Below are 25,912 nucleotides of genomic sequence, written 5' to 3' on the forward strand. Positions count from 1 at the left end.
GTTTGAGGCAATACACCACCATCCCTCAGAAACAGCTCATCCTCAGATATTTAAGCGGACAGCCAAGCATTTTGTGTATATGCCTGTTTGGGAGTCAAAGCCATGTACGGTCCCATGACTAAACTAGAGCTTGTTCAAAATTCAGAAAAAGCTAGAAGCTCCTTTCCAGCTCACTATACTTTTTTAAAATCAATTCATTTGCAGGCTCCCTATATTAGTTCAAAGCAATTAAGATATTTTTACCTTCTTCTGGCATATCTACCAGACATCAGGCTCAGATTATTAATAGGCTACCCAAATAACTTTAAAAGCTGACATATTTATAAAAACAGGGTTCCTGAACAGATTTCATTGTTCTTCAGTTGTTATGTATAGCTATCAAAACCACCAGAAGTTCAGTGCTATTATAGAGCAACCATTCAGCTCTGCAAATACACCAGTTATCTAGAGTTACAAGCTCTGTTTATATGTTCAAGTTTTATACCTTCACTAAAGAAATACACATCATTCAACATTTTTAATGGACATACAATTCAGATTACATCTTCTCAAAACAAATATACATAAGCATTATTCACAAGCACTTAAATAGTGAACAAGCTTTAAGAACTGTCAAACTTCTTTTTAATAGAAGAAACAATTAGAAGTATAGGCTAGTCCACAAAGAAATCTACACCACCAATGTGTATCTTGGCATATGTACATCTTCTAGTACAGACAATAATAATGGAAGGAACCAAATATCTAACAGGTAAATTTTAGCCAGATTCCCATCAACCTAAAATACAAATGGTATAGGCCTTGTTAGAACAGTAATTTACTTCAGTTATGTCTTTAAGCACAGAACTGTAAAGAAATTGTTGCAAGTCTTTGCATCAAGAAGAATCAAAATGGATTATAATTGGGATTTTTAAACTGCTACAGTAGAGTTCATTATGATCAGATACATTAGAGTTATATAGTAAATATGAAGATAGGTGAATGGATCAACTTGTACAGTTGAGCATAGACAGAACTTAACATGTACTTCAGTTCTTAAATACCAAAATAGATTTCTGTGAGATGTTTCTTAGATTACATTTATTGAATAATCTGAAAGTTATTACTATTTATACTTAAAAGTTATTGCAATAGAAACTGTTTCAGAGTCAGAGAATTAAAAGAGATACATACACATATGTTTTGGGTTTTGTTTTAAAATCAGTTAATGCCTGAGATTTAGGGCTTCATTGATTTCTGTGAGATTACTTTGGATTCAGCCCAAGTTTCCAGGAGGCTATGTTGAGGGCAAGGCTTCTCATGCAACATACAGAGTTTTCCCTGAGTATCCATTGCAGGGAATTCATCAGCTTAGATGGCAATCTCACACCATTGTCCGTAAATGCAGATTTCCTTGATATCCAATATGAAACTTGCCTTTAACTCCACAGTGTCAGTAACACAAAGATCAATCCCTTCAAGCACAAAATGCCAATAAACAAGTTGCTTCCTTCATAGTTACAGTCTGTATTTGGAGCACATCAATATCCAATTTCAGCTTGTTCTGTCACATGCACTGTCCTTTGTAACTAAATTCTGGATAGCATCAGCAGTTTTTTCTGTGCCAGGATCTTCATTTTCTTCTTCTTCCTCAGGCTGTCCTCCAGGCTTCTGAACAGATTCCACTACTGTCATGCTCCTACTGGTATTGCAGCCCATTTTGGTCTTAAACAGTCAATGAAAGGATTTTTCTTAGGATATCTACAGAAGGCTCCCTGCATTGCAGGAATGAAGAACAAGGAAAGGAACCCAAGCTAAATAGCCTTCCCTATTGTATTGTTAAAAGCAAGTATGTTTGGTTTCTCTGACAACCCACTGATCCTGCCAATCAAGCACTGGCTAATAGAGAGCAAGTTTTCAGACTGGGAAACTGTTCTTCATTAGTATTTTTTCTTAACAGAGTAACTCACAATTGCCTTGCCCAAGGAAGTCCACTTTAACTTTTAAACATCCTAAAGCTCAGTACTAGGAAACAGGGTCTGGCTAGAGGGAAAAGTTTATGTCGTCAAAGTACAAGTCTGTACAATCATGTAAACATCTTCAGGATCATAATCTATACTACTATATATCTACCAGGTATTTTAAATAAACAGTAATACCTCCACAGTTTTGTTCCTGTTGCTTAAATGGCTTCAAGTCTGCAACTTTCAAGTTCCAATGCTAGTTTTAATAGAACTCCTTGATCCATCCTTGAGTGATAAATAATTTGCTCAATTCACTTATATAATCCAGTTTCCTCATTTCAGTCATGAAATTATCATGTTAAACATAACTTTTGTAACAAAAAATTGGACTATTGGCATGTCTTTCCTGTTGACAAATTAGGCTTCCATTTCAACACAGCTGTGGAATAACAGTAGCAGAGTGATTACTAAAGCCATTATTAAGTAGGTGATTTTATAGAGCTCGTTTTAGCACCATGCAACAACTTCTGACCTTCTCAAGCTTACTCATAAAATGTTTTTCTTACTACCAGCCACAAGAAAAAGCCCCCAGAGTTGGGAGACACCTTGCCCGAGATGCTAGTCTCTCAGAAGTGAGAAGTCCATATGCCCAAACCCTGTTAAAATATCAGCTTGAATCTCAGATTTAAGAATTACAAAACAAAAAAATACTCCCAAAAATCACTCAGTGCTGGAGTAGCTTGAAGTTTTCAGTTGAAAAGCAAGACTGAATGCATACACTCAAAATTCAAGCATGTCAAATAGCACATCACTACCAGATTCTAAACCAACAAACCAACTTACATTCTAACCCAGCAGACAAAATTTTCTAATAAGTGGTATACAATGAGTTCACAGTGACTGGCTCATACTATCATCTACTACAAACTAACTACAAGCCATCAGTACCCTCACATACATACAGACATCATTTGTTTCCCCATGAAAAAAAACCTGCCTTCTCAATTTTTTTAAACAGTTAACTGCAGACATGTATTCAGCTAAACAAAATATGCCACTATTTTACAGAACTATGTAGTACAGAAGCATTCAACGGTACTACAACTTATAGCTCTACGTGTATCCTAGGGGCTTCCACAAATACATATTTGACTACAGGAAGATCCTCCCTCCTGCACAGCACTCAATCAGGAATGCATTGAAGGTGAGCAGCAATTCTCCATAATATGCTCAGGGATCAATAGAGGCCAACCTCTGAAGAACTTTGATAATTGTAGAGGACCCATCCACCAAGTCAGAAAAGAAAGAATTTAGGAGGGAAGTTCGAGAATCATTTCCATTCCAAGGCTAGAGCTAGTTTAACCTCAGCTGATCAAAGGGCATGCAGCATCCAGCAGCTCAAAAAAAAGAAAAAAAAATTCTGAATGGAAGTATGGGGAAGAAGCAGAGCAGAGCTATAGCTGTGTCGGAACATTTTGCAGTTACTCCCTCACTGTTTTTAAACACAGTCCAGGACCCCATTTTCTCTTTCCAGTACAAAAAAAAGTGCATTTCAGCCAAACCCTCTAAACCAGGATGAGTTTCACCCCTGTCCAGTCATCTTTGCTATTACTGGCAATACTGGAACATCCAACGTAAGTGGGTTTTGGGAGTTAGCTTGGCTTACAAGTTACATGTGGTTTGTCAGACTGAAGTTCACCACAAATGAAGCCATACACATGCACTACTCCTTTAATGATTAGCTACTCATTTAATGTAAGTGACAAGCATAGGTTGGCTGTATGGGATTAAGTAGGCCCATATCTTCTAGATATAGCGAAAGCTGCATCAGTAAGCTTCATCACTAGATGCTAAAGGTGCGCTGTCTTAGTGTGAAAGGAAGATTGATGTTAATATGGAAGAACAAGGTTAACATGTGCCTCAAAGATGTTCAATGGAAATAAACAGGGAAATTCATTTTCAGTCCTTTTGAGGCAGAGGCTATTGAATTTGCAGCACGATGTTTAAGATTCTGTGAAGGAAGCACTCTTTTTGCCCCAAATTAGGCAGGATCACCGATTTGCACATCTGAAGCAAGTCAGAACAGCACCACACTGAGCTTGACTCCATATGCTTGGATTACTGCCTCTGACCAGTTACCACCAGAGGCAACGTCACTCTCTGCTTTGAGGCTTACATTGTTTGTTCTCTTTTAGTAACTGCCATTAAGCAAGAGTTATTTTTTTGTTTATATCATTACTACCCTCCATTTTATTCAACTAACATTAGGAACACCTGGTCAACCACTTACCTCTACAAGCATTGGGAAGTAAACAGAGCAGGAAAAACATACTTCATTAAAAACAATACCTGAGGTACATGCAGGTTTAAGTACCCGTTTTGGAAATTTAATTCTTAGTGCTTTACTCTTGCATTTAATTGTATGTATATGCTAGATGCCAAAGCAACTGTAATCTAGTTACTGAACTTTGGAATTTGTATCTGCCAGACTCACTTAATCCAGCATGTCTGTTCTAAAAATGTAAGAGAGGAAGATGGAAGCATTCAAACTCTAAAGGGACATGGGTCGGTTTTGGTTTTGTAAGGAAAACCCAGGAATACAATTCTATGCTTCTGCATTTCACCATTTGTATGCTTCATCCACTTTACTATAGTTCCTCCTTTTAATTCAGATAGGCCTTAAGAGTCAGAATGGTCTTACTTGTAAGGACTACAATCAGTCAAAAATCTCAGCGGTTCCCCAAAGTATAATACCTGTAAAAGTACTGATGATTCTGGAGTGTTTACTGGTCTGCATTTTCAGAACACTATCTCAAATTCCCCACTAGATGGTAGCTGAAAACTATGTTGATTGTGCAATATTACACAGCCTATGGTAGTCACAAGAGCTGCATCTAATGATTACAATTTTACAGGACTTATCACAGTATCTTTTAATAAAAATAAGACATGCTCAGAGATGACACTGTCTTAACTTTTTATGGATAAGAGGTACCTAGATAATTACACTGTCCTGATACTTAAGACTACTTTGCTCTCATTGAGTTCCACTTCTAGTTCAGTTTTGTTTGCAATAGTGGGCAAACACAGGTTTGCCAGTTTTCACAGTCAGGTATTTCTTTGGAACACCTCTTTATTTAACACATTTACTCCTTCCTCTACTGAAAGGGAATGGTTTTTTTTGTAAGACTCTTCATTATATCCCTGAAAATACTGAAAAATTCCAAAACCGGTTTCTTCAAAATGAGAGATCGTTCAGCTAAAGTACTAATGCCCTGCTTGTAGTAGTAGCCTAAGATTCAGTGCATTTCAGACAGCAAGCATTATATATTAGAACTGGACAATAAATGCAGAAGCACTTTTATACAAGAGTATTTGAAAACAGCTTAAGGTGTCACTGATTATACTTATATCCCATTCTCAAAGTTTCCGGCCTCTCTCTACTACAGTCTAACTGCACGTTGTTGTAGTATCTGGGCAACAGTTGATGTACTGATGTGCTACAAACTTAAACAGCAACCACTAGCTTCTCTTTAATCGCAGCACATTGTTCCCATAGCAATAACACTAGTTTTTCCATCCTGTATTTCCTTTTCAAAACTGGAAGTGCATAACAGCCAGACAAATGAGCAAGTATTCTAAACTTAACCATACAGTAGACCACTTCACTATTTTTGAATAAATTAACTAAGACACTTTTTATAAATGAACTGCAAGACAACCTCTTTCTTTTGTCTACTTATTCGACAGACTATTACTGACCAACCGCTTTTATGGAAGCACCCTGAAAGCAGAGAAAACTCTACATTGAAACATATCACTGAGCATGTTGTGTTGTCTTAATTGAGTATATTTATACCCTATTTCCCATGACAGTAAGGGAGATCACCTGATTCATCTCATAACTAGCCCATCATCTCCAAGGTTTAAAGGCTGCCTAGTAGACCTCATTTACAAAGCAGTCTCAGTTTCATTGTACTTCTCCCAAGATTTGAGTTGAACAGCTTCCATCTATCTCCCCTAAAACCAGAAGAAAACCTCCTCTTAAAGCCTTTGTAGGAAGTCCCATGCCAAGTCTAAAGGTGACAGTCAACATGCACCTATAAGCAATGTGGGCCACAAGGAGGGCAGATCAATCTGGTTGAGGAAAAACTAGGAAGCAGCTGACTGACTTCTGGGAAGTGAAAGCTTTAAACCACTTAAAAGAAGAAGTCAGAAACTGACTAAAGAGCATGTCTCTCAAAATGCAGTTTATGAACTCCTGTGTTAAAATTCTAATATTTTAAGAAGTCTAGGAATAGTGACTAGTAACCCAGTTAACTATGAAAAGAGTCAGCTACATGAATTACAGATATACAATCCAGTAATAAAAGAAACATTCCAAGCTCTTGAGGGGCAGATTGAGAACGCTTTCTGGCACAACCTTTGCAAAGCATTTAACGTTTGAATAAATGCTAATTTAAATCATAAAGTAATAATCATACAATCAATGCCTTAAATGTAGCTGAAGAATTTTATTATGAAGACAAAAGAGACCTAAGAAACAGATTTTTGGGGTCCCAATTTACCTAGGATAGACTGAGAAAACTTAAAACAAGCAAGAAAGACCAGCTTAAGAAGTCACATAACACACATGAATGTGGGCATCCCCATTCACCTAGCATATCTCTTTTGCAACTCTTAACAGCTTTAGCTAAATTCCCTTTTTTTTTTTTTTTTTAAAAGACCCTACAGTGACCTATACGACCCTGGTCATGCTTCCTCTGGAGAATAAGGATTGCTTTCATCTTCATTCCAACTTTTCTCAGTGGAATTTGTTCTAATAGATCATATTAGTTTTTACAAGTCTCTAATGAAAAATAAAAAAGAAAAACACAAACTTTAAGACTTCTAAAGATTTCTTCATGTTTCTCCATTTAATAGGTACACATTTATTTGAGTAGCACAGGAACATCCCCCAATGTCTTTATAAAAAAAGTGGTGAATTTGCTCACATATAATACAGGGTCCTCAGTCTAGTACTTAGTGTTGTACCTAGCTCAAACACTGACTTGCTTTGGCAGTTACAGTAACTGAAGAGATAATTCAGTTTTGAACAAGTATGGTTTATCTAATATACAAGGCAAGCCACTACACCACCTAATCAAACAGCTAAACTGAAAGAGTTCTTGCTTATTACTACAAGTAATGAATTAGAAGTTTTTGCAGATGTGACCCCTAAAAATATAGGTCTACTGGAAAGCAAAATCTGGTGTTTAAATATTTCAGGCTAGTTAAATGGATTGTGCAGAAATACATTATGGCTTTATTTCATACTACAACTACCGTACACAATAAGATATTAAGCCTACAACTGGTTTTGGGCAGGAAGACTCAACTTCTTGGAGAAAAGCCAGCAATCTTCAAACAATTTGAATCCCTGTGTGCACAAATTCTACATCAGAAACAGCTGCATCTTCCCACAGCAAGCAGGCTCAGGACACTGTTTCCTTAGCTTGCGTGAAAAATGTGTCCATAATATGAAATATAGCTGTACACTGCTCCAGTGATAATGTTCACTTAGCACTGCACACTGACGACAAGGCTCATTGACATTTTCAGGAGAATTGCCTTCTGTCATGTGTTTAGCTAGTACTTTTATGATTTTCCTCCTATTGACTAGCAGTTTTTGACCACCAGCAGCCAGATCCACCTGGTCAAGCACTTCCAAGCAAGAAGAATGAACTGCAATTACTTCACAGGTACATAATCAAGATATTTAGATTTTGTGGATGCTACAATATATTACTTCCTCCCCCACGTGTTCTGCATTTCCAGTGAAAATACAAAGAAGCATTAAAACATTCAGTGGCACATAGAGTACATACTGTCATCCCTCCTTATTTATCAGAGGTTTAGGTTTTGGGGTTTTTTTATTTGAATGGCTAAACTAGACTGGTAACTTTCTGTACTTACATTAATTATGGTTCTTTGAGAAGTGGTCTGCCTACCTCAGATAAGTAACCTTAATAAATTTTGCTATGAAATTCATGTCAAGTCAGCCTTGTTCAAGCTCCAAATAGCAATATGAAAAGAGACTATTTCCTAATTATTTTTAATTAGTAGACATCCAAGATTAATTTAGCAGTATACTCTCAAAGGAATGCCTATTTGCTATTTATTTACCTAAAGGAGTAAGATGGTAAATAGCTCAACAGAAGACTCATCCATATATGCCTATCTTTGTGTCTCAATCTTAATGTGCTCTTCTGTTGCTGTCAAATACGCCTGTGTTTCTGTACACTAAGGAGAAGGAACCACGACAATCTGTTCTCTCTTTAGAAACACAAGCTGTGTTTGGCTGGCTGAAAAAAAGTCTGTCAAACTAGTAAATATGTTATAGTACTTGACAATTTCACTGAACTAAGTTTAAGAACTGAGCTTTTAAAATTCTTAAGTGAGCTACATCACTCTCTAAGCTTTGTGTGTGCTTTTTTAACATCAGTAGGAAATATATCTCACTAAATTGTTAAATGCCAAATTTCTGCCAACTTCCGGATGAGGGAGAAAGACATAGAGAAACAGCATGCCTACAATACGACATGATAGAGTTAAGGACCCTGAGATTCTAAGCTTTTGTCTATTTTGCCAGAATACAACGTTACCTCTGCGCAAAAAGCACACACTAGAAATTTCCCACATTAAATTATCATCCACCATAACTTGTTTTCTGTTTCGTTGGAAGTCTTGCTACCTAGCCTGAACTGCAAACTGAAAATAATTTCCATTAATGATCTGACAAGTATTCTCTATCAGCCAGATGACACAGAGCTTCCTTCCAGATTTACTAGAACAAGGGTTCTTTGGTGTCCTTGAATATCAGAGACAGCATTAGGCCTTAACTTACGTGGTTTGTCACATGAAAAGAAATCACAGTATCCTCTTAGCAATGACTGCTAACTATTAGAAAGCTTACCACCTAACAAGGTCCTGTAGACAGAGGGTAGGAAAAAACCCACAAAATAACAAGACACACAGGACAACACTATTCTTTTTATTATAACAGGACACATCAAGCTACTTTACCTGCTCTTCTTCCCCACCCCTCCTGCCCAATTACTCACAATATTCCATTATCACACAAACCAAAAAAAGAGTACAAAACTAATTTGAAAAGGAGTCTTTCTATTTTCCAGTTTCCTCTCTGCATTCTGCATGCCTTGCTTTGCAAACATAGTTTTTCAAAAGTCCTGAAACCTAGAACATACATGTCTTAATTCCAAAATATGCATTAGAGCAGAGCATCAATAATCTATTACACAGTTCAGCATTGCAGAATAGTCTAAAAAACTGGATGTTCAAGTATGGCTTTAATACTCAATGCCTACAATAATGCATCAAATAAAAGATAAACATAAAATCAGTGCATGGAAAGGGACATAAGAACAAACATTTAGAAGTGAATAGTTGTTTCTGTTAGCGATGTTAAGACACACACTTTTAAATTAAGATCACTTCCACTTCAGACTGTTTTAATAGTTAACTAAATAGTATACCTTCCTCTAACAATGAAGCAGAAAGCAAACTGATAGCTTGGAACAAAGACCATGATTTCAATGTAAAAATTGCAGTTTTACCTGTGATAGAACCTGCATAGAGACAGGTTCTATCATGTTTGGGACACAATGAGGAAAAAAGAAAAAGGATAGGGGAAAAAGGCTGAGCTCAGAGAAGAAAAGTCAAACTAAAGCACAGGCTGATAATGAGGGGGAAGTGCATCTTCCTGTGGCTCATGAAACAGTTGGAAACTTTACCAATTCAGGGTGGGAAGCACCAACGTATAAAGCCAACTATTTTTAAGTCCCCAAAAAGCTCATAGCGGGATCTTAGAGCACAGATTCATAGCCCAGAAATTCCCATTCTGCATTCCAATAAAGGCACACAATTCTCTCAACTGACTTCCCAGTTTTTCTTCATTTGTAAGTTTTGCTTTAGTTACCTTAGATATATCAAGAATTATTGTCGTATTGTTAACACAGTGTCTTTGTGGACAAAGTGCTACAGAGCAATATCTGGTAGGTCTATATGGTTAACGATCTGCAGAATCTGCATAATAACTTGCTAAGCATTAGGACAAGCAACTGACCAATTCCACAAGTTTGGTGTACTCAGAGCTTTTAAAATTTGATCTCAATATATTTTTCATAGTACCTTTTCTAGCTAAGCTTATTTGTGGCTCCAGTTGCTCCATTATTTCAAGTTATTACAGAGATTATTGAGCTTTAGACATTAATATAAGCAGCTATATCAAACATACTATTTATGGTTGGGAAGCAGCATTCCTAAACAGCCAGATGCCTGTCACCAGATGAAAAACCTTAAGCAGTAATAAAAAAAGGTAACACCACTACTATATCACAACTTGAGGCCACCAAATTTGATACCAGCCAAGATGTTACACCTACTGCAAAACTGTGAATCAAGGTTTTAAGTAGTATTTTGAAAGCTTTACTGTTCCAGATCTTCAAATTACCAAGGGTATTTAAGTTAAATAATTCTTCCTGATCAACTCAGAATCAGAACTTAAGCTATTCTACATCAGCCACTCATGACATTACATCTCATCAGCTATCAAGACTCTCAATATTTTCATCAGCTCTTTTGGAGTTTGTTATTTTAAGCCACTGCAATCTGTTACCCAAATGCAAATGCCATCCATGAACTCTTCATACCAAGGGCATCACCTGTATTATGAGTCTTAGCTGAGATCCAGAACCATGTATTCATTCACTTAACTAAGGTTTCTACACAGTGGTTGAAATTCTGACTAATTTTGCTGAGATCAGAAGACTTGCCATGAACTCACTGGGGCCATGATTTAACTACACTTCAAAAACAAAACAGCAAAGTTAAATTTGAGCACATTTAAGGAGATAGAAGCAGATGGAAGAACATAATTAGTAGCCTTGTCCTCATTTCAAGATGAGGGACATTAAAATGAATATCAAGATGATAAATATTCAGAAATTAATTCCAAGACCAATACCTTAACATTCCCGTGTTTTCAAGTTTTTGTTTTCATAGGAAAGCTAGAACAGAGTGGTATTCAATCCAATTTATTCTAAGAGGAGCAACTTTTGAATTAAAGGGGTCAACTCCTGTAGCTGGAAAAAAAAAAGCAGGTTCAAACCTGACAATGAGACTGGTAAAAAAAAAATTAAAAAAAAAAATGCATGTAGGTTACGGTTTTTAGAAAAGTGCTGTTAGTTCAGCATACTCATGAAAGAGCTGCAGGTTAAAAAAAAATAAATTGAAGTCAATATAGTCAACAATACCCTTCTGAACAGAGGGTTATTTTCTTTTATCCCTTCATAAACAACAGAAAGGAGAGACTGAACACCCATTTAATTTGTCCAATCATATCTTCTGTCCACTGCTATTCTTCTCCTCACAGAGCATTCCACTGTGCTTTGTCCAGTGTAGCTATTTTCGTAACAACCATGCTCTACCTCTTGTTCTTTCATGCTCAAAAGCTTCAACTGCCCATGAGTTATACCTATTGATCACAAATCCTTACAAAACAATTAGATATATAGCACTGTTATACAAATCAGATTCTATATGAGTTGACGGTGCGAAGATTTAGAGTGGCTACAAAACAAGTTTATGTACTCTAAACTACTGCAAAATTGAACATAATAGAAGGTAACTTAAAAGAACAACAAAAAGCAGCACAAAGTACTTATGCGCCTTTCTTCATATTTGACAGTGTGTTCAACTTTGTGCAACTAAAATAATCACTGTTTGGTATTACCTAATTGGTGTTATTGGTTGCTGTATATACACACACACTTGGCCAGTTTGTATTTATTAAATCATTCTCTGGAAGATTAAACAATAAAACTCTGCTGAATACATGTTATAAATCTTGCAAGAATCCCATTCTGACATGAGAGATTAGAAGTTCTATACATGCCAGCAAGCATCTGCCTGCAAGATATGACAGACAACAACAGCCCGACCAGTACCTCTGGAGTCAGAAACAGCGTAACAAAATATTAGAAAGCCAGACCACAACCCAGTGCAGGTTTACTGCATTCTGAAGTTTTATTTTTATAACACTATCTAATCATATCACTAAGTTTCCTGGTTTCAGCTGGGATAGAGTTAGTTTTCTTTCTAGTATGTGGTGCAGTGTTCTGTTTTTGATTTAGTATGAGAATGTTGTTGGTAACACACTGATGTTTTCAGTTGTTGCTAAGCAGTGTTTATACCAAGTCAAGGATTTTTCAGCTTCTCATGCGCAGCCAGCAAGAAGGCTGGAGGGGCACAAGAAGTTGGGAGGGGACACAGCCAGAACAGCTGACCTGAACTGGCCAAAGGGGTATTCCATACCATGCGATGTTAAGCCTAGTATATAAATTGGGGGTAATTGGCTGGGGCAGGGGCAGATCACTGCTCAGGAACTAACTGGGCATCAGTGAGCAAGTGGTGAGCAATTGCATTGTGCATCACTTGTTTTGTATATTCCAATTCCTTTACTATTATTATTGTCATTTTATTATTGTTGTTATTGTCATTATTATTTTCTTCCTTTCTGTCCTATAAAACTGTCTTTATCGCAAGCCACAAGTTTTACTTTTTTCCCCTGATTCTCTCCCCCATCCCACTGGGTGAGCGGGGGAATGAGCGAGTGGCTGCATGGTGCTTAGTTGCTGGCTGGGGTTAAACCACAGCACTAAGTTTAAAAGAAAAACTGTCCTCTCATTCTATCTTTTTTTTCTACTGGGAGATTTATGACAGGCACATATTTTAGCCATAGACAACAGATAACAAAATTTTGCAGATAAAGATACTGAAAAATGTCTGCAATTTGGATGGCAAAGGTCACACAAGTGCTTTCAGTCAGAGACCATGACAAGTTAGGGGAGAAATCAGTGCTTTAGCGACATGCTCCAGGTGTCAGATAAATACACAGAAAAATAGTGTGCTACCCCTGCCAAGCTCTCCATCAGTGTGACAGGTCATGACTGTGATAAACAGTGTATTACAGGATGGAAAGGTCTTCAGTTACTATGAAGCATCAGTAACCCTTAAAAATAAATCAAGCTAGGCCTTTCAACCACAAGTTCAAAACCAATATGGCCACACTTACTTTTCAACAATACATGAAAACTCTATCACCACAGTGATAATTACTTCAGAGATTATAGTACTTTAATCAGAAACAATTTGGGGGAAGAAAGCTCTTGTTGACCTATAAGCTTCAGAAGGAGCAATTTCACAGTACTACCAGAAAGTTATAGGGAGTTTTCCTTTAACCAGAGAGGACCTAGGCAATTGAGAATTAGTTTCTTTATTATTTTGCATCTCTTGGCAAGTTTTCACATGTGACCAATAGACTTTATAGAGGACTGTTGATGAAGTGAATCAATCCTTTCAGCTCTGCAGAACCAGACCCTAACTTTGCAGAAAAACCTAGATTCAAAGTCAACTCCATCAGTTGCACTCAAATTCACCTATTTCTTGATGAGATGGAGTCCAATTACTCAGTTCTGTCAATAGAAACCAGAAGACTTGAGTCCCTATACACAGCTCACTTAATGAAACACCTTCTGGTGAAGTCCTTGATCTTTTTCTCTAGAGTTTAGTCAGCAGCTACTACAGAGCAAATAAGCCACCTAACACATGAGGAAAGCTACCCTGATACTTCTGTAGAAACTGCGCTACACATGCTAAGAAAATACGCCATGGCCAAAATGCTCTTCCCAAAAGGCACTGGAACCTGATTTCAGCAGACACTCTGTTCATGGCCATTTGCTCTTTGAGCCAAGCAGAACGCACTTCACAATTCATTTTGAATCATTTTTAAGAGGTAGGGAGGTGCTCCCAAAACAGAGGTGAATAAACAAAAGGGAAAACAGGCAAAGCTACTGAAAATGGAGAAAACGGGTAAGCTGCTAAGAGTAGCTGCTGAGCCAGGTAAAGGGGAAGTCTCAAGGGAATAGGTATCGGAGAAAGTAATCACACAGTAGGAGACCAAGGATTTCGGAGAACTAATTTGCACTGAAACACAACACAACCCATGCCTCAGGATTACAAAATGAGTCAGTCTGTATCCCAAATAAGCAGAGCCTCCTCCATCCTTTAGGGCCTCCCTCTTAAACACTGCGCTGTTCCATACAGTAACAGAGATGCACCTTGAGTGATCATTTCTCAGCAGAAAAAGTCCATACAAGATTATCTGTAGAGACAGAATCAGAAGCAGTACACAAAATGAGAGGACTGGACTAGTGACGGCCAAAGAGAGGCATGTGGAATGTATGAGGACATGAAATGTGTATTAGCCCTTCAACTTGGAGTTAAATTAATCGAATACAGGAATACTTAAACATATGTGAATAAGTTCAGACAACTGCACTATTTTTCTGCCAAGCTTGTCAAATACCTGAGCCCTGTAGGGTCATTTATGGCTTGAAATAGAAAACCACAAACCTCAGCAATATATTGTCAACACAGACCTTTGAATAGATGTTTTAGTCCTAAAGACAAACTGAATTACGGAAAAACATACTGACAAAAGGTTTAGTGGTTTGTTGTTCCCCCCCCCCCCCCCCCCCGAGGCTCTTCTATTAATGCAAAGTAAGACATTCTAGTATTTTATTAAATACTTCCTGTAGTTGTGCTCTCTTTTGGGGCAGACTGTCTCATGGGGAAGTTTCTTTTTTTTCTTTCTTTCTTGTGTTCCAGTAATATCTTCCTAATGCTATCATTAACAAGAATGTTGGGTACATGAAATACTCAGTTTTGCTGTTTCACCTTTAAAGACCACTCTTCATAAGTGATGAAAAAGGTTGCCTATCAGCTCCAGTCCAGAAATAAATGCTTTACCTAATAGGGTTCAGAGATTCTTGCTGCAAGTAGAAGGGTTTAACAGCCAAAAACACAGCTTCTGAATTAATTTGTTGTTTAATTAAAGTTCTTTCAAGCACTACCTTGAAACAGTCCACTTCAACACAGGTCTGAACAGCAACAGAGTCCAAGTTTAACAGTACCATTGGACAAGGTGCTGAAGCAGAACTTCCAAATCTAGAGCATGAGCCTGTTTGCAAACTAGGCTCATTAGCTGGAATCAAGATTCCAGTCCTCACACAACTGACTTAAATTGTGAGGTGGGTGTTGGTCTCTTCTGTCAGGTGTCTGGAGATAGGACAAGAGGAAATGGCCTCAAGTTGAGGCAAGGGAGATTTAGGTTAGATATTAGGAAAAATTTTTTTACAGAGAGGGTTGTCAAACATTGGAATGGGCTGCCCAGGGAAGTGGTTGAGTCACCATCCCTGGAGGTATTCAAAAAGCGAGTGGACAGGGTACTCCAGGGCATGGTTTAGGGGGCATGGTTAATGGTTGGACTTGATGACCTTGAAGGTCTTTTCCAACCAAAATGATTCTATGATTCTATGACTTAGTAGCTCTTCATAGGGAGGGAGTGAGTTATTCAGGCTGGTTAGTACTTTCAAGTTAGATCATAGCAATGTCAGTGCCTAGATTTGCAAGTGTACTGCAATACACTACTGTGATTTATTGCTTCCCACATAGGATCGCATCAAATTTAGTAAGTCACACTCATGTGCCATAGACAGCAGTCATACAACATTAAAAAAAGACTCAACTAGGCACCCAGTGACTGTTATCTGTTCTTAATGCATTATTTATCTACACATTCTTATTTAAAACTGCTCTCCCCATTTCAAAACTGCACTGTAACAAGTCCATCCTGACAGCTCAGTCTGCTTAACTTCCAAAACTCAAAATAATTTTCCCTACCTCTCACCAATATGAAGTTCTTATTGTTTAAGCCAAAAATTATCTTCCTTTTTGACATTACTTTCACAGCACTGCATAAAAAAAAAAAAATTAATTCTTCAGCTAAATCCTGTTCTTGAGATCTTAAATTCATTTTGCTATCAGAAGCTTCCCTTACTCTACTGAAGCACCTTACACCACTTCTTAATCACTTCTTCAGTAATCTTTCTTCTCATTGTATATTTGGATGTCTCTATTAGCTTTCACCAGCTCCCCCCCCCCCATTATAATCCCGTAGTATATATGCTTGTCAAAAGCATATAAGACATTATATATAAAGTACAGTTTTTCTCAGTAGATTTTTATGACACCTTTAGCTATTCACAGAATTTGGTTCCAAACCTGCCTTGTCTGTTCAGCGATATATGCTTTTTTGTAACCTAGAGTTCATGAGTTTCTATGTCATTCAATGGGAAGTAATTTCAGAAGTGAAAGAGCCATTATGGAAAATTGTAAAACTAGCTTGTTAAAATGAATTTCTTCAGCAGGTAGACCCTAAAAGTCCAACCATTTGTGGGTTGCCAGTCTTTCATATTTCCACTGAGAAACACCATTCTAGACCAGAAGTTTAAATCCAATGAATGCGTGGATTAAAGGTAACCAATACAAAAAAAGCACTCCACTTTAGAGTTCAGACACTATTTAAAAAGTTAGGTATTGACAACTTCAGTATCACACCCAATACCTTCATTTTGTTTTCCTTAAAGCACAGAATTAAATACACACCAAAAACCAGTTTGCAGAATTAGGAACAATTCACCCACAACAACTAATAATTCTTTCAGGAGTCAGACCTTAAGGCAAGAAAATGCTATCGAGTGTAAAGACAAACATGTTCCTCCAGCTGTTTGCCATACTTATTGGACATAATAAACTTGATATGCTGGAGGCTATAATTAATCTTTACTAAGTGAACACTCTTCTTACGATGACTTGCCTACTGAGCTGTCTAATGACACTTAAGGCTTTGATAAGTAAATAAATTAGCTCACTACAGTCAGACAGTCTTTCCTTTTTTTCTTTTACATGAGATCACAGATTTCTTTACATAGCTTGCCTTAGTCAGTCATCACCAGAAACAATACTTTGACCCTGAAGCTGACAAAAGGACATTCCATTTCAAAGCTCTCAACTCCAATTTCTGCATTACTTTCAATAACTTAATTTCTTTTTTTAAAAAAGAGCTGGTAATCTTTATTGATAAGAGCTTGGTTTAAAAATTAATTCTGCTGGAGAGTGACAGTATTATTTGCCTTTCTGTTGCTAGATCTCATTGCTCACAATAACATGCACAAAAGTAAAGCTGCAGTGCCCTCTTGTGAGCAGTGAAATCTCAATTTTGCAGAAGTAGTTTTAGCATTGATATTGTGAGGGTTGGGCAGCATTTGTGCTACAAACTGCCTTTTCTCAAGTAGAAGCACAGCACTTATTAAAAAGATTACTTTATTTATATATACATGCACACACCTCCTCCATCTAACTGTTCTGAAACAGATAAAGAAGCTCATATTAAAAAAAAGTAAATTTAAATTCCACTGAACCTAGTAAAAAGTGAAATAGAACGATTTCTTTATTCCTAATTTCAAAATAGGAGAAACCAAAAACCAGTTTCTTGGAGCCATTATCACAAGGAGTGGAAGGAAAGGTAACTATTGGTAGAAGTTAAAAAAAAAAAAAAGGAAGGAAAAGGGTTTGTAGTAGGGACAGTAAAAGCAATTGAACAGTCAAACACAGTATAGCAAAAATGCAATCCTAATTCCTAGATGTCTATAGGGAACAATTAGAAGATAGTGATAAAAGTCTGTATAGGCAATGCATATCCATAGCTAGTTGGATAGAACAAATATTTAAGATTTTGTTTTTAGTAAACTACAGTTAGAAGTTCACTAAAAGTCAGCAGTTTGACTCTCAGTCGTCCCTAGGTCAATTTTTGTATTCCACAGCATTACAAAATACAAGGTCAGTTACAAATATCTGAAAATTTACTAAAGTTTTAGGGCACCAATACAAAACTAAACAAGTGACACAGAAGGACCAGAAACAGCACCATACAATTGATTCTGTTGCCTAGGAAGTACACGTCAGAATTAACTTTCTGAAAAGTGACATCGTGTTATATGCCAATAAATATTTTGCTAAAAACCTCAAATTTATTATTTCCCTTGCATAGATCTGGTTTACTGTATACAGTAATAGTCAACCACTGAAGAAAGACAATCACCAGTGGCTAAGCTGCATGTAACTGTTTCAGTAAGGTTTCCACACGTAACATTTAAAAAGGCCTTTAAGTTTAATTTCAGCCTATCCTTGCACTTCATGACCGTTAAAGAAGTTTCACAGAAATGAAGCTTAACACAAGAAATCCAAGCCAGAACATTCACAAATCTTTAAAAGTTCATCTTACCACATTAACTAATCACTTGTAAGCAGATGTTAAATATTTGACTTCAGCCCAGAGAGTCAAGGTCCAAAGGAACTTCATTTGTTTAGGACCAGATCCAAAGAATTATTTCAACTGAATTTAGGCACACGGGTCCAAATTGCTGCAAAACTCCAATGAAACAAAACCTCTCTCCTGTGACTTCCTAAAACCACTGGCAGTCAGCCACATCTCTGTTCTGCCTTCAGCTCCCTCTTGGACAGTTTCAGTACTGCAGATGAGCAGGATGGCTGCAGCCTGCTTGCGTGGCTCTTGCAGTACTCGGGCTTTACTAGGACTTGCCTAAATCGCTTTCGCCAAATGACTGCTGAATCCCACACAGTTTACCTCGTATCAGTCCTCAGGAGAAGATACTTTGGGGCACATGGATGTAAAACTTCTCTGGTTTAGAAGTTTCACAATCAGTACCCTCCTGAAAATTGTATGGCAGGCACAGCAGTCACACAGAGCCACTCTGGAGATGTACTATAGAGATCAACAAGATTTCTGGTCTAGAGCAGATGATCCAAGTAAATTACTGCAGTGCATATATTTTAAGTGGTCAACTACACAGTTTACAGAATTTGGTAATATTAGCAGTTACTCCACGATACCTTAGGAATTCACAAGACAACAATTTGCACAAGCTATATGGTACTGATGAAGTTTACATAGTACCAAATTTATTTTACAGAGGTCTCAAACTGCAGATCTTGCTTCCACATGTATCAAATTAAAAGCAAATGGAAAATGGTTCACTTTAAAAATGCAATGCATGACTGACACAAAAAAAATTAACTTTTTTTCTTTTAAATTTGTTGGAGAGCAGATGAGTTTTAGTCTAGGTTAACACTACAGAATTATGAAGAACACATCCTCGTTTTCAGGTTCATGATTACTTGGCTATCACCTCAGTGCAAACTGGAGGTTTACTTATTGAAGCCAACACTGACGAGAGATTGAATCACTGCTTCATAGCTTCACTGCAAGTTTTGTAAAGCAACCAATGATAATCCACATTTCTCAAACAAAAAGTTGACTAGTTGGTTTGGCATGTTACATTATTCAGATTTACAAAACAAGTTTCTGAACATGTTCAAGATAACACAGATTTCTGAAGACATTCTAGGGATCTGGTATTAGAAAACAAGCTTCAGGAAATCAAGTTCGTGCCAGCCCTCCAGCCTGTCTAGCTCTCTGAATGGCAGTCTTCTCATTGAGCATATCAACTGGTCCTCCCCCATTTTCACATCACCTGCAAACTCCTCCAAGCAATTGATAAAGATATTAAACAGAACTAGTCTCAGTATGGATCCCTGTGGTATTCTATCTGTTACCAGCATTTGTATAGAGCATTACACACTCTCCACGCCTGATCATCCACTTTTCCACTCATTTGATTATCTACCCATTCAGAGCATAAAGTCCTGACTTGGACATGAATACTGCAGGAGACAGTGTGAAAAGCTTTGCAAAAGTTAAGTGACATCCACTGCTCTCCTGTCATCCATAAAGCTAGTAATTTTATCATAGAAAAATACTCCATATCCTGTAACATTAGCTCTGGCCTACCAGAATAAGGACATCTTTAACTTTACTGGCAGCTAAAACTTCAGCTTTAAAGGAAAATTAATGTTCTAACAGCTTCAGAGCAAAAATATATCTATACAAAGACCACAAGAGGGCAGAAGAAGCTTTCTACACTTAGTAACAAAAAGTTTAGTCTTGTATGGTTGGTTTCTAGCACCCATTCATACCACTCAGTCATGCTCTGCTTTATCAAGTTACATCAGATAAATGAATGCCTCACACAAAACTGAGATATCAAACCCAAACTCTTCAAACACCCATCTGTGATGATAGGACTCTCATGACACAATACATGCATGCTGCACTATAGGAAACAAGTCAGTTTCCCGGGTTTATTTCACTGGCTTAGTATCACATAAAGAGTAAAAGGGAATTAAGAGTAAAGCATAACATAATTAATATTAACAGTTTGTTGCCTGTTTTGTGGCAGTATAACTCACCAAGTCAGGAAACAAACAGCATTTTACACCAAAGTACTACTACATTAAAACTTAACATTTTAGGGACATACTTCATACACTGCTCACAACTGATAACACTATGCATACTAATATGGATGTCCACGTTACATAAAACAGTATTTCCAGCTGAATTTTCAGAGCTGCCTGAGAGAACCCAGTACATAGGTCATACCAGTACTCACAAGTTACTATGTTTTCTGACAAGTTTAAGGGGCCACCATACTATCTGATTTCACAGCTAGTTTTGGACTGCAAAACAGTCCTGAAGCTAGAACCTCAAGAGCTACACAAGCAAGTCCCACAAACCTATTAATTATGATTAGGAACCCTATTTATAGTGCAACTGTCCTTAACTATAATTTTGTTTTTCCTTCAGGACAGTTCCTTCCCTACTACAGTCCCAGAATACAGCAGCTGACAAACTAGTTACGTTTTGTTTTGTACAATCAAACTACCCAAAGAGTTTCTAAGCCTCCTTTAAACTGAAGAGTATCCCTATGTAGTATTTGGAATTAGATAAAGCTCCACATAAAGTGCCCTTTCCTCCCAGTCCTTACCAAACTTTCATCACAGCTTCATATCTTTAACATGTACCTGAGTTTCCCATAGTTTGTGCTTATCACTTTCACATGAGTAAGAACATCAAAAACCTGCAACGGGGAGAAGCTGTTACCACTAATCCTCTATCCATCTTTACAAAGAAAACCCTGTGGCTGTAACTACTTAAATATCCCTTCCACTAGACAGTTTTATCTCACATCACCTAAAACCAGCTCTTTGCATGTTCTACTGACAAAGAAAAAAGCAAAGGAAAACAACAGCAGAGAAAAGAATTCAGTTCCAGCAGGAGACCCGTTACCATCTCACAGTCAGGAGCCAGACACCTCCAGGACAGTTTTTTTTTACTAAAAAAGTACACCTCTACTTTAAATCACTCATATTCTCTGCCTCTCCTTTCTCCTCCTCATAAGAGCTACTTAGTCCTTAATTAAGAATATCCTATAAGTTTTCCCAAAGTCAAGAAGCGGTTCACAACTCCAGCTACCTTTAAAGCCAAGCCAGGAATAATAAAAACATAGTTAGTGCTACAATAAATAAATCTTAGTAAAAAATATTTAACAGCACAAAACTTCATAGAGAATACTACACTCACTCTAAGCTCTACATTCAAAAATCAAGTAATGACATATCCATTCAGTTTCTATAAATAGAAACAAACAGAAGAGAAACACAGATAAAAACAGGAAACAGCATTTTTAAAAGGCTCTAACTACTGCATTCCCTTCAGCATCTTACTTACTAGCGCAATTCAAAATACTCACCCTATTATCAGATCACTTAACCCACTTCCAGGCTTCATCTAGCCTTTAAAGACAACATAGTATCTCCAGCATACTTCTGCTTTAATAAAACCTCTTACCTGCTATTTCTACAGCTATTACTGTTTTCCTTCTTTCTTGATAACTCCTCCACATTCAACCACTCCACAGAAAACTATAGCAAGGCTTCAGTGTTGTCTTATGCAGCCCAAAGATAGTCAGGTGGCCTTCAGTCCTGTCCTCCACCTCGTCATCAAAACCTCCAACTCTGGCCTTAAAGGGCTACTTTCTTCCTAACACAAGTGCCTAGAAGAGGTCCTGTATCACCTCTCTTCTTTGTACGTGATCTTCACAGACCACACTTTCAACTCCAACTCACAAATCTCCTAACTCTCAACACCCAGATTCACAAACTGGCCTCAGCCTATCAAGATATGAACTTCTCTGCTCTCAAAAGACAATGCAGCAAACCTTTGACAAAACCTAAAACTGGTTACTGCCAGCAATCCCCCCAAAAATACGCTTTTTAGATTTCTTAATGAAAACACAATTTAGTAAAAAAATACTTTTGCAGTAAGATCAGATTTAAAATGTTCTTTCACACTGCCTATTTCATGACAGACCTCATTATAGTACTATCATTATGGTTTTATCAATTAACAGTGTACTTGTCACTGGCTGTCATTGTGGCAACCAGACAATCGAACTACAGATGTAGGTGTTTGAGGAAACAGCAACAGAAGCAGTTTTAGAAATCAGCATTTTGATACCCTAACTGCAGGTTTAATCAATTTACATCAGTAGTATCCACCGGTCAGGTAAACTTTTAGGACGTACCATCCTGTGAGTAAAACATTCTAGCTGCCAAGAGATTTCCATCTTACAAAGTAGATTACTTGCACATTTAATTAGCAAACAGATTTTAATTTGTAGTTGTTTATCACAATATGAAAGGTTTATATTCAGAATTCCAGCTTCTCTTTCTGATCCATACCCTTGGACACGATTGTTCCCACACATAGAGTCAAAATAATTAAATTTTGTCCTAATCTAAAAAGACTTACAACCATACCCTGGTTCACATCTGTCTCTGCAAGGCCACGAGAGAAACCCTCTGCTTCCATATACTTACTTTGCATCTGCAGTGTTTCACATGTGCAGGTGTACAGCGTAGCTGCTCCTTGCAGGAGTTCCACTGTATATTCCAGATCAAACAAACCTACAAACTGCCAGCCAACAGCACAACAAAACAAGCAGAGCTCCCCAATTTGAACTGCCTGGGAACTTACGACTTTGAATGTATTCAGAGGTAAAATGACAGGAGCTTACCCTCACCTTGCAGAGTTGTTAATGGCTCCAAAAGTCATCTGGAGAAAGTGTTTTGTTTCCTATTCATGCTGCAGGTTGCAGAGGCAATGCACCAAAGCAGCCAAAACACCTCAGCAAGGGCTCAGTTTGCATGGCGCTATAAGTCTTCACCTGCATCACAGATTCCTACCAGGCTGTTAGACTGTGCCTGCAAAGACGTATGAGGAGTTGCTCTAATAGCAACAATCTGCGCAGACAGCTGCTCTTTGCTTTCCCAAGTCACACAGAGTGGCTACTGAGAGGGATCAAAGCAGTCACTGTGGCAACAGTGGAATCTCAGCAGCTGATTCAGGAGGGAAGGGACAAAGTATTCTTCCACTCTTACCAAACGCAATATTTTAGAAGAGTCATCTGTATGCTATGACAGATCAAGGCAATATAATTACATTGTAAAGTAGTGGTGCTGAGAAAACAGAGATCTCATAAAATACATAAAACCTGCTAAAATTACAACTTTTTGAAACAATAGTAGGATTTTGGGGTGGTGATATAAAGTGGCAGAAGTTTTGATAGAACGAAAATTCAACACTGCACAAAAGCAATCTTCAAAACTGATGAGATACTGACATGTTTGAGAAAATAAAGCCCAAACCAAAAATCAACATTTAACTCTGTACATTTAAGCAACCTGGTTTTTTTCTAAACTCTGAGAGGATCCATCCAGACATTAAGACATTCAATGTCCTTTTGAGCAACAGAATAACCAGTCACATGGTCCTATTTTCAGTCATTCATGTGATTTATCATTCTAAGCCTGTGCTCTCAAATTATGACATTACCATTCACACTATCTACAGCTGAGGGCCCTTAACAATGTTAAAATAGTGTTGATAGCTTTATTAAGGAAGTACTACAATTGGCTGGCTAATTCTAATAAAAGGGTAAAGGCTGCCTTCTTTCCATAAAAGTGTTTGCTTCTTTCTCTGTGGAGGTTAGAGGAGCAAAGACATATATGTTTTCTTTTAGAAACCACTAGTATAAAAAACAACCACCTGTGAGGTATGTTCATTTTTTGAAGTTGTTCTAAATTGTTAGTGAGAGGCAAATTAGAAAGAAGAAAAATCTATAGGGCTGGCTACAAGAAGAAAGTGAGTACAGAAACTTTAGCTTAACTATTAACAGTAGTCTTTCCAAACAGCTTGAGAAGAAGATTAAAGTTTTAGCCATGAAGGAATTAAGAGAGAGGGAGAAAGACAAAGGTGCTGTAAAACTAAAACATTAAAGTAGCTTGTTTAAAGGCTTGTCTTCTGAACTAATGCTGAATAAGAACCTACCTTATGCTTGTATCTCCAGAAGCTCTAATGATTTAGAAACCCTGAATCAATTAATGTATTACAATATATAATTAAGCATATAAGATATACAAGAAGTCTGATACAGGGTAAAATGACAAACTTCTCTCTTAAATGATATCCTAAATATAGAAGCAACAGGTTGGAGAGAACTAGAAGTATATCCCCAGTTCCCTGCTGGCAAGCTACAGAAGGAAGCCTTAGGATGAAGTTTCTCATTACCTCTGTGCATACAGTCCTCCCAGGCCTGATATCCAAGTGTCAATAACTCTGACTGCGAAGTCTCTTGTATTGCTGGAATTCTCAATTTAGTCCTTAGGTCAACTCAGCAAGAGTTCTGTAACTGGTCACCTCAAGAGCTTTTTCTGTTCATCTGCTACTACAGCTAAAACTGCAAGCAAGCCCCTTCAGTGATTCTTTCAACCATGCTAGAAACTCGCTCCTCCAGCTTTTCGCTCTGGTCTCCTGCTACAAGGAAACGAGTGGTGTAACTACTTTGTAGCTCAAGACTCTTCAAAAGTTACTTCAGATAATGTGAATGTGAAGTGTTTTGTCAACTGCTACTTCTGAATTTTGATCTTGAAATCAATACTTGGCTTTTGATGCGCTTTGCTTTATATGATTGAAACAACTTATGTAAAGGGAAAGGCTTAGAGCTAATTTTGTAGGAACGCGTACCCTGTTAGCCTATTCAAGCGATCCATTCGAAAGTGGCTTGATCCGGTGTGCCTGAGGTTATGCTCGCCCTGTCTGATGTCCACCTTTATTTACCTCTGAAAGGCAGGACTTCTCCTTGCTCTCCCTGCTAGTACTTGGGCTTCAACGCAAAACCCGGTGATGCCATCAATAGGTCAAATTAACCGAATTCCTGGTCACACAGGCTCTCCCTAGAGAGAAGGAGAGAGAGTCTTAGCTATATACCGCGAGGGGAGATGTGGAACGCACCCCCGCTATTCTAATAAAGCGAACGAACGTATGCACGCTGGCCGCCGCGGGAGCCCTTCTCCCGCGAGGTAACGCCGCGGCAGGAATCCCGGCCCCGGCGGCGAGGCGGGCTCTGCCCTGCCCTGCGGCGCTGGGCCGCCCGCCGCACTCGTCATGAGGAAACCGCCGACAGCGACTGCGTAAGCGCCTCGCGGAAACGTGCCGGAGCTCCAAGTTTCCCTTTCCCAGGGAAAATCCCCGCTCCCCCCGCCGCCCGGGGGCTGGCACTCTGGGCGGGCGCCGTTCCAGCCAGCGCCGCGGCGGCCTTTTCCTCAGCGGGGGGGCGGCCGCCAGCAGCGGGGCCTGCTCCGCATCCCGGGCCCGGCCTCTGCCGGAGCCTGCAGAGTAAACGCGCCTGGGATTGGCTTCTGCCAACGAAGGGGGCCATATTGGATCAGCTCGCCCCGCCGCTCACGCACACCATTTTATCGGCTCCGCGGCGGCTTCCCCCCGCCCCCCTCCCCGCTCAGGGCTGCCCCCTCCCGCGGGGGCTGCGGCGTGAGGCGAAGGTGCCTCGGGAAGGAAATTCGCACGCTCCCGTTCCCCCTCTCCGCCTCCCGCGCACACTCCTCCCTGCGCACGCCCCTTCCCCTGCTCGCGTCCTCACTCCGCCCTCCTCTTCCTCCCCCCGCTCGCGGGCCCCCGCCGGCCCCGCACAGCCGCCCCGCCGCCGCTCACGCCCCGCTCCCTCCCT

The 25,912-nt window shown here is 38.6% G+C and overlaps 1 long non-coding RNA gene across 2 annotated transcripts; it reads right to left on the bottom strand.

Annotated features, from left to right (window-relative positions):
- Nucleotides 1–319: 319 nt before the first annotated feature.
- On the bottom strand, nt 320–25,817 carry LOC128146422 (uncharacterized). Of its 2 annotated transcripts, XR_008236757.1 has the most exons (3): nt 25,006–25,817; nt 22,910–23,090; nt 320–1,754 (listed from the first exon to the last, which is right to left on the bottom strand). It is a non-coding gene; the product is annotated as an uncharacterized LOC128146422 (long non-coding RNA). The 2 variants fall into 2 exon arrangements; XR_008236756.1 differs by lacking the exon at nt 22,910–23,090.
- Between the last annotated feature and the right edge of the window lie 95 nt (nt 25,818–25,912).

The sequence above is a fragment of the Harpia harpyja genome, chromosome 9, assembly GCF_026419915.1.
Source record: "Harpia harpyja isolate bHarHar1 chromosome 9, bHarHar1 primary haplotype, whole genome shotgun sequence".
Taxonomy (NCBI): domain Eukaryota; kingdom Metazoa; phylum Chordata; class Aves; order Accipitriformes; family Accipitridae; genus Harpia; species Harpia harpyja.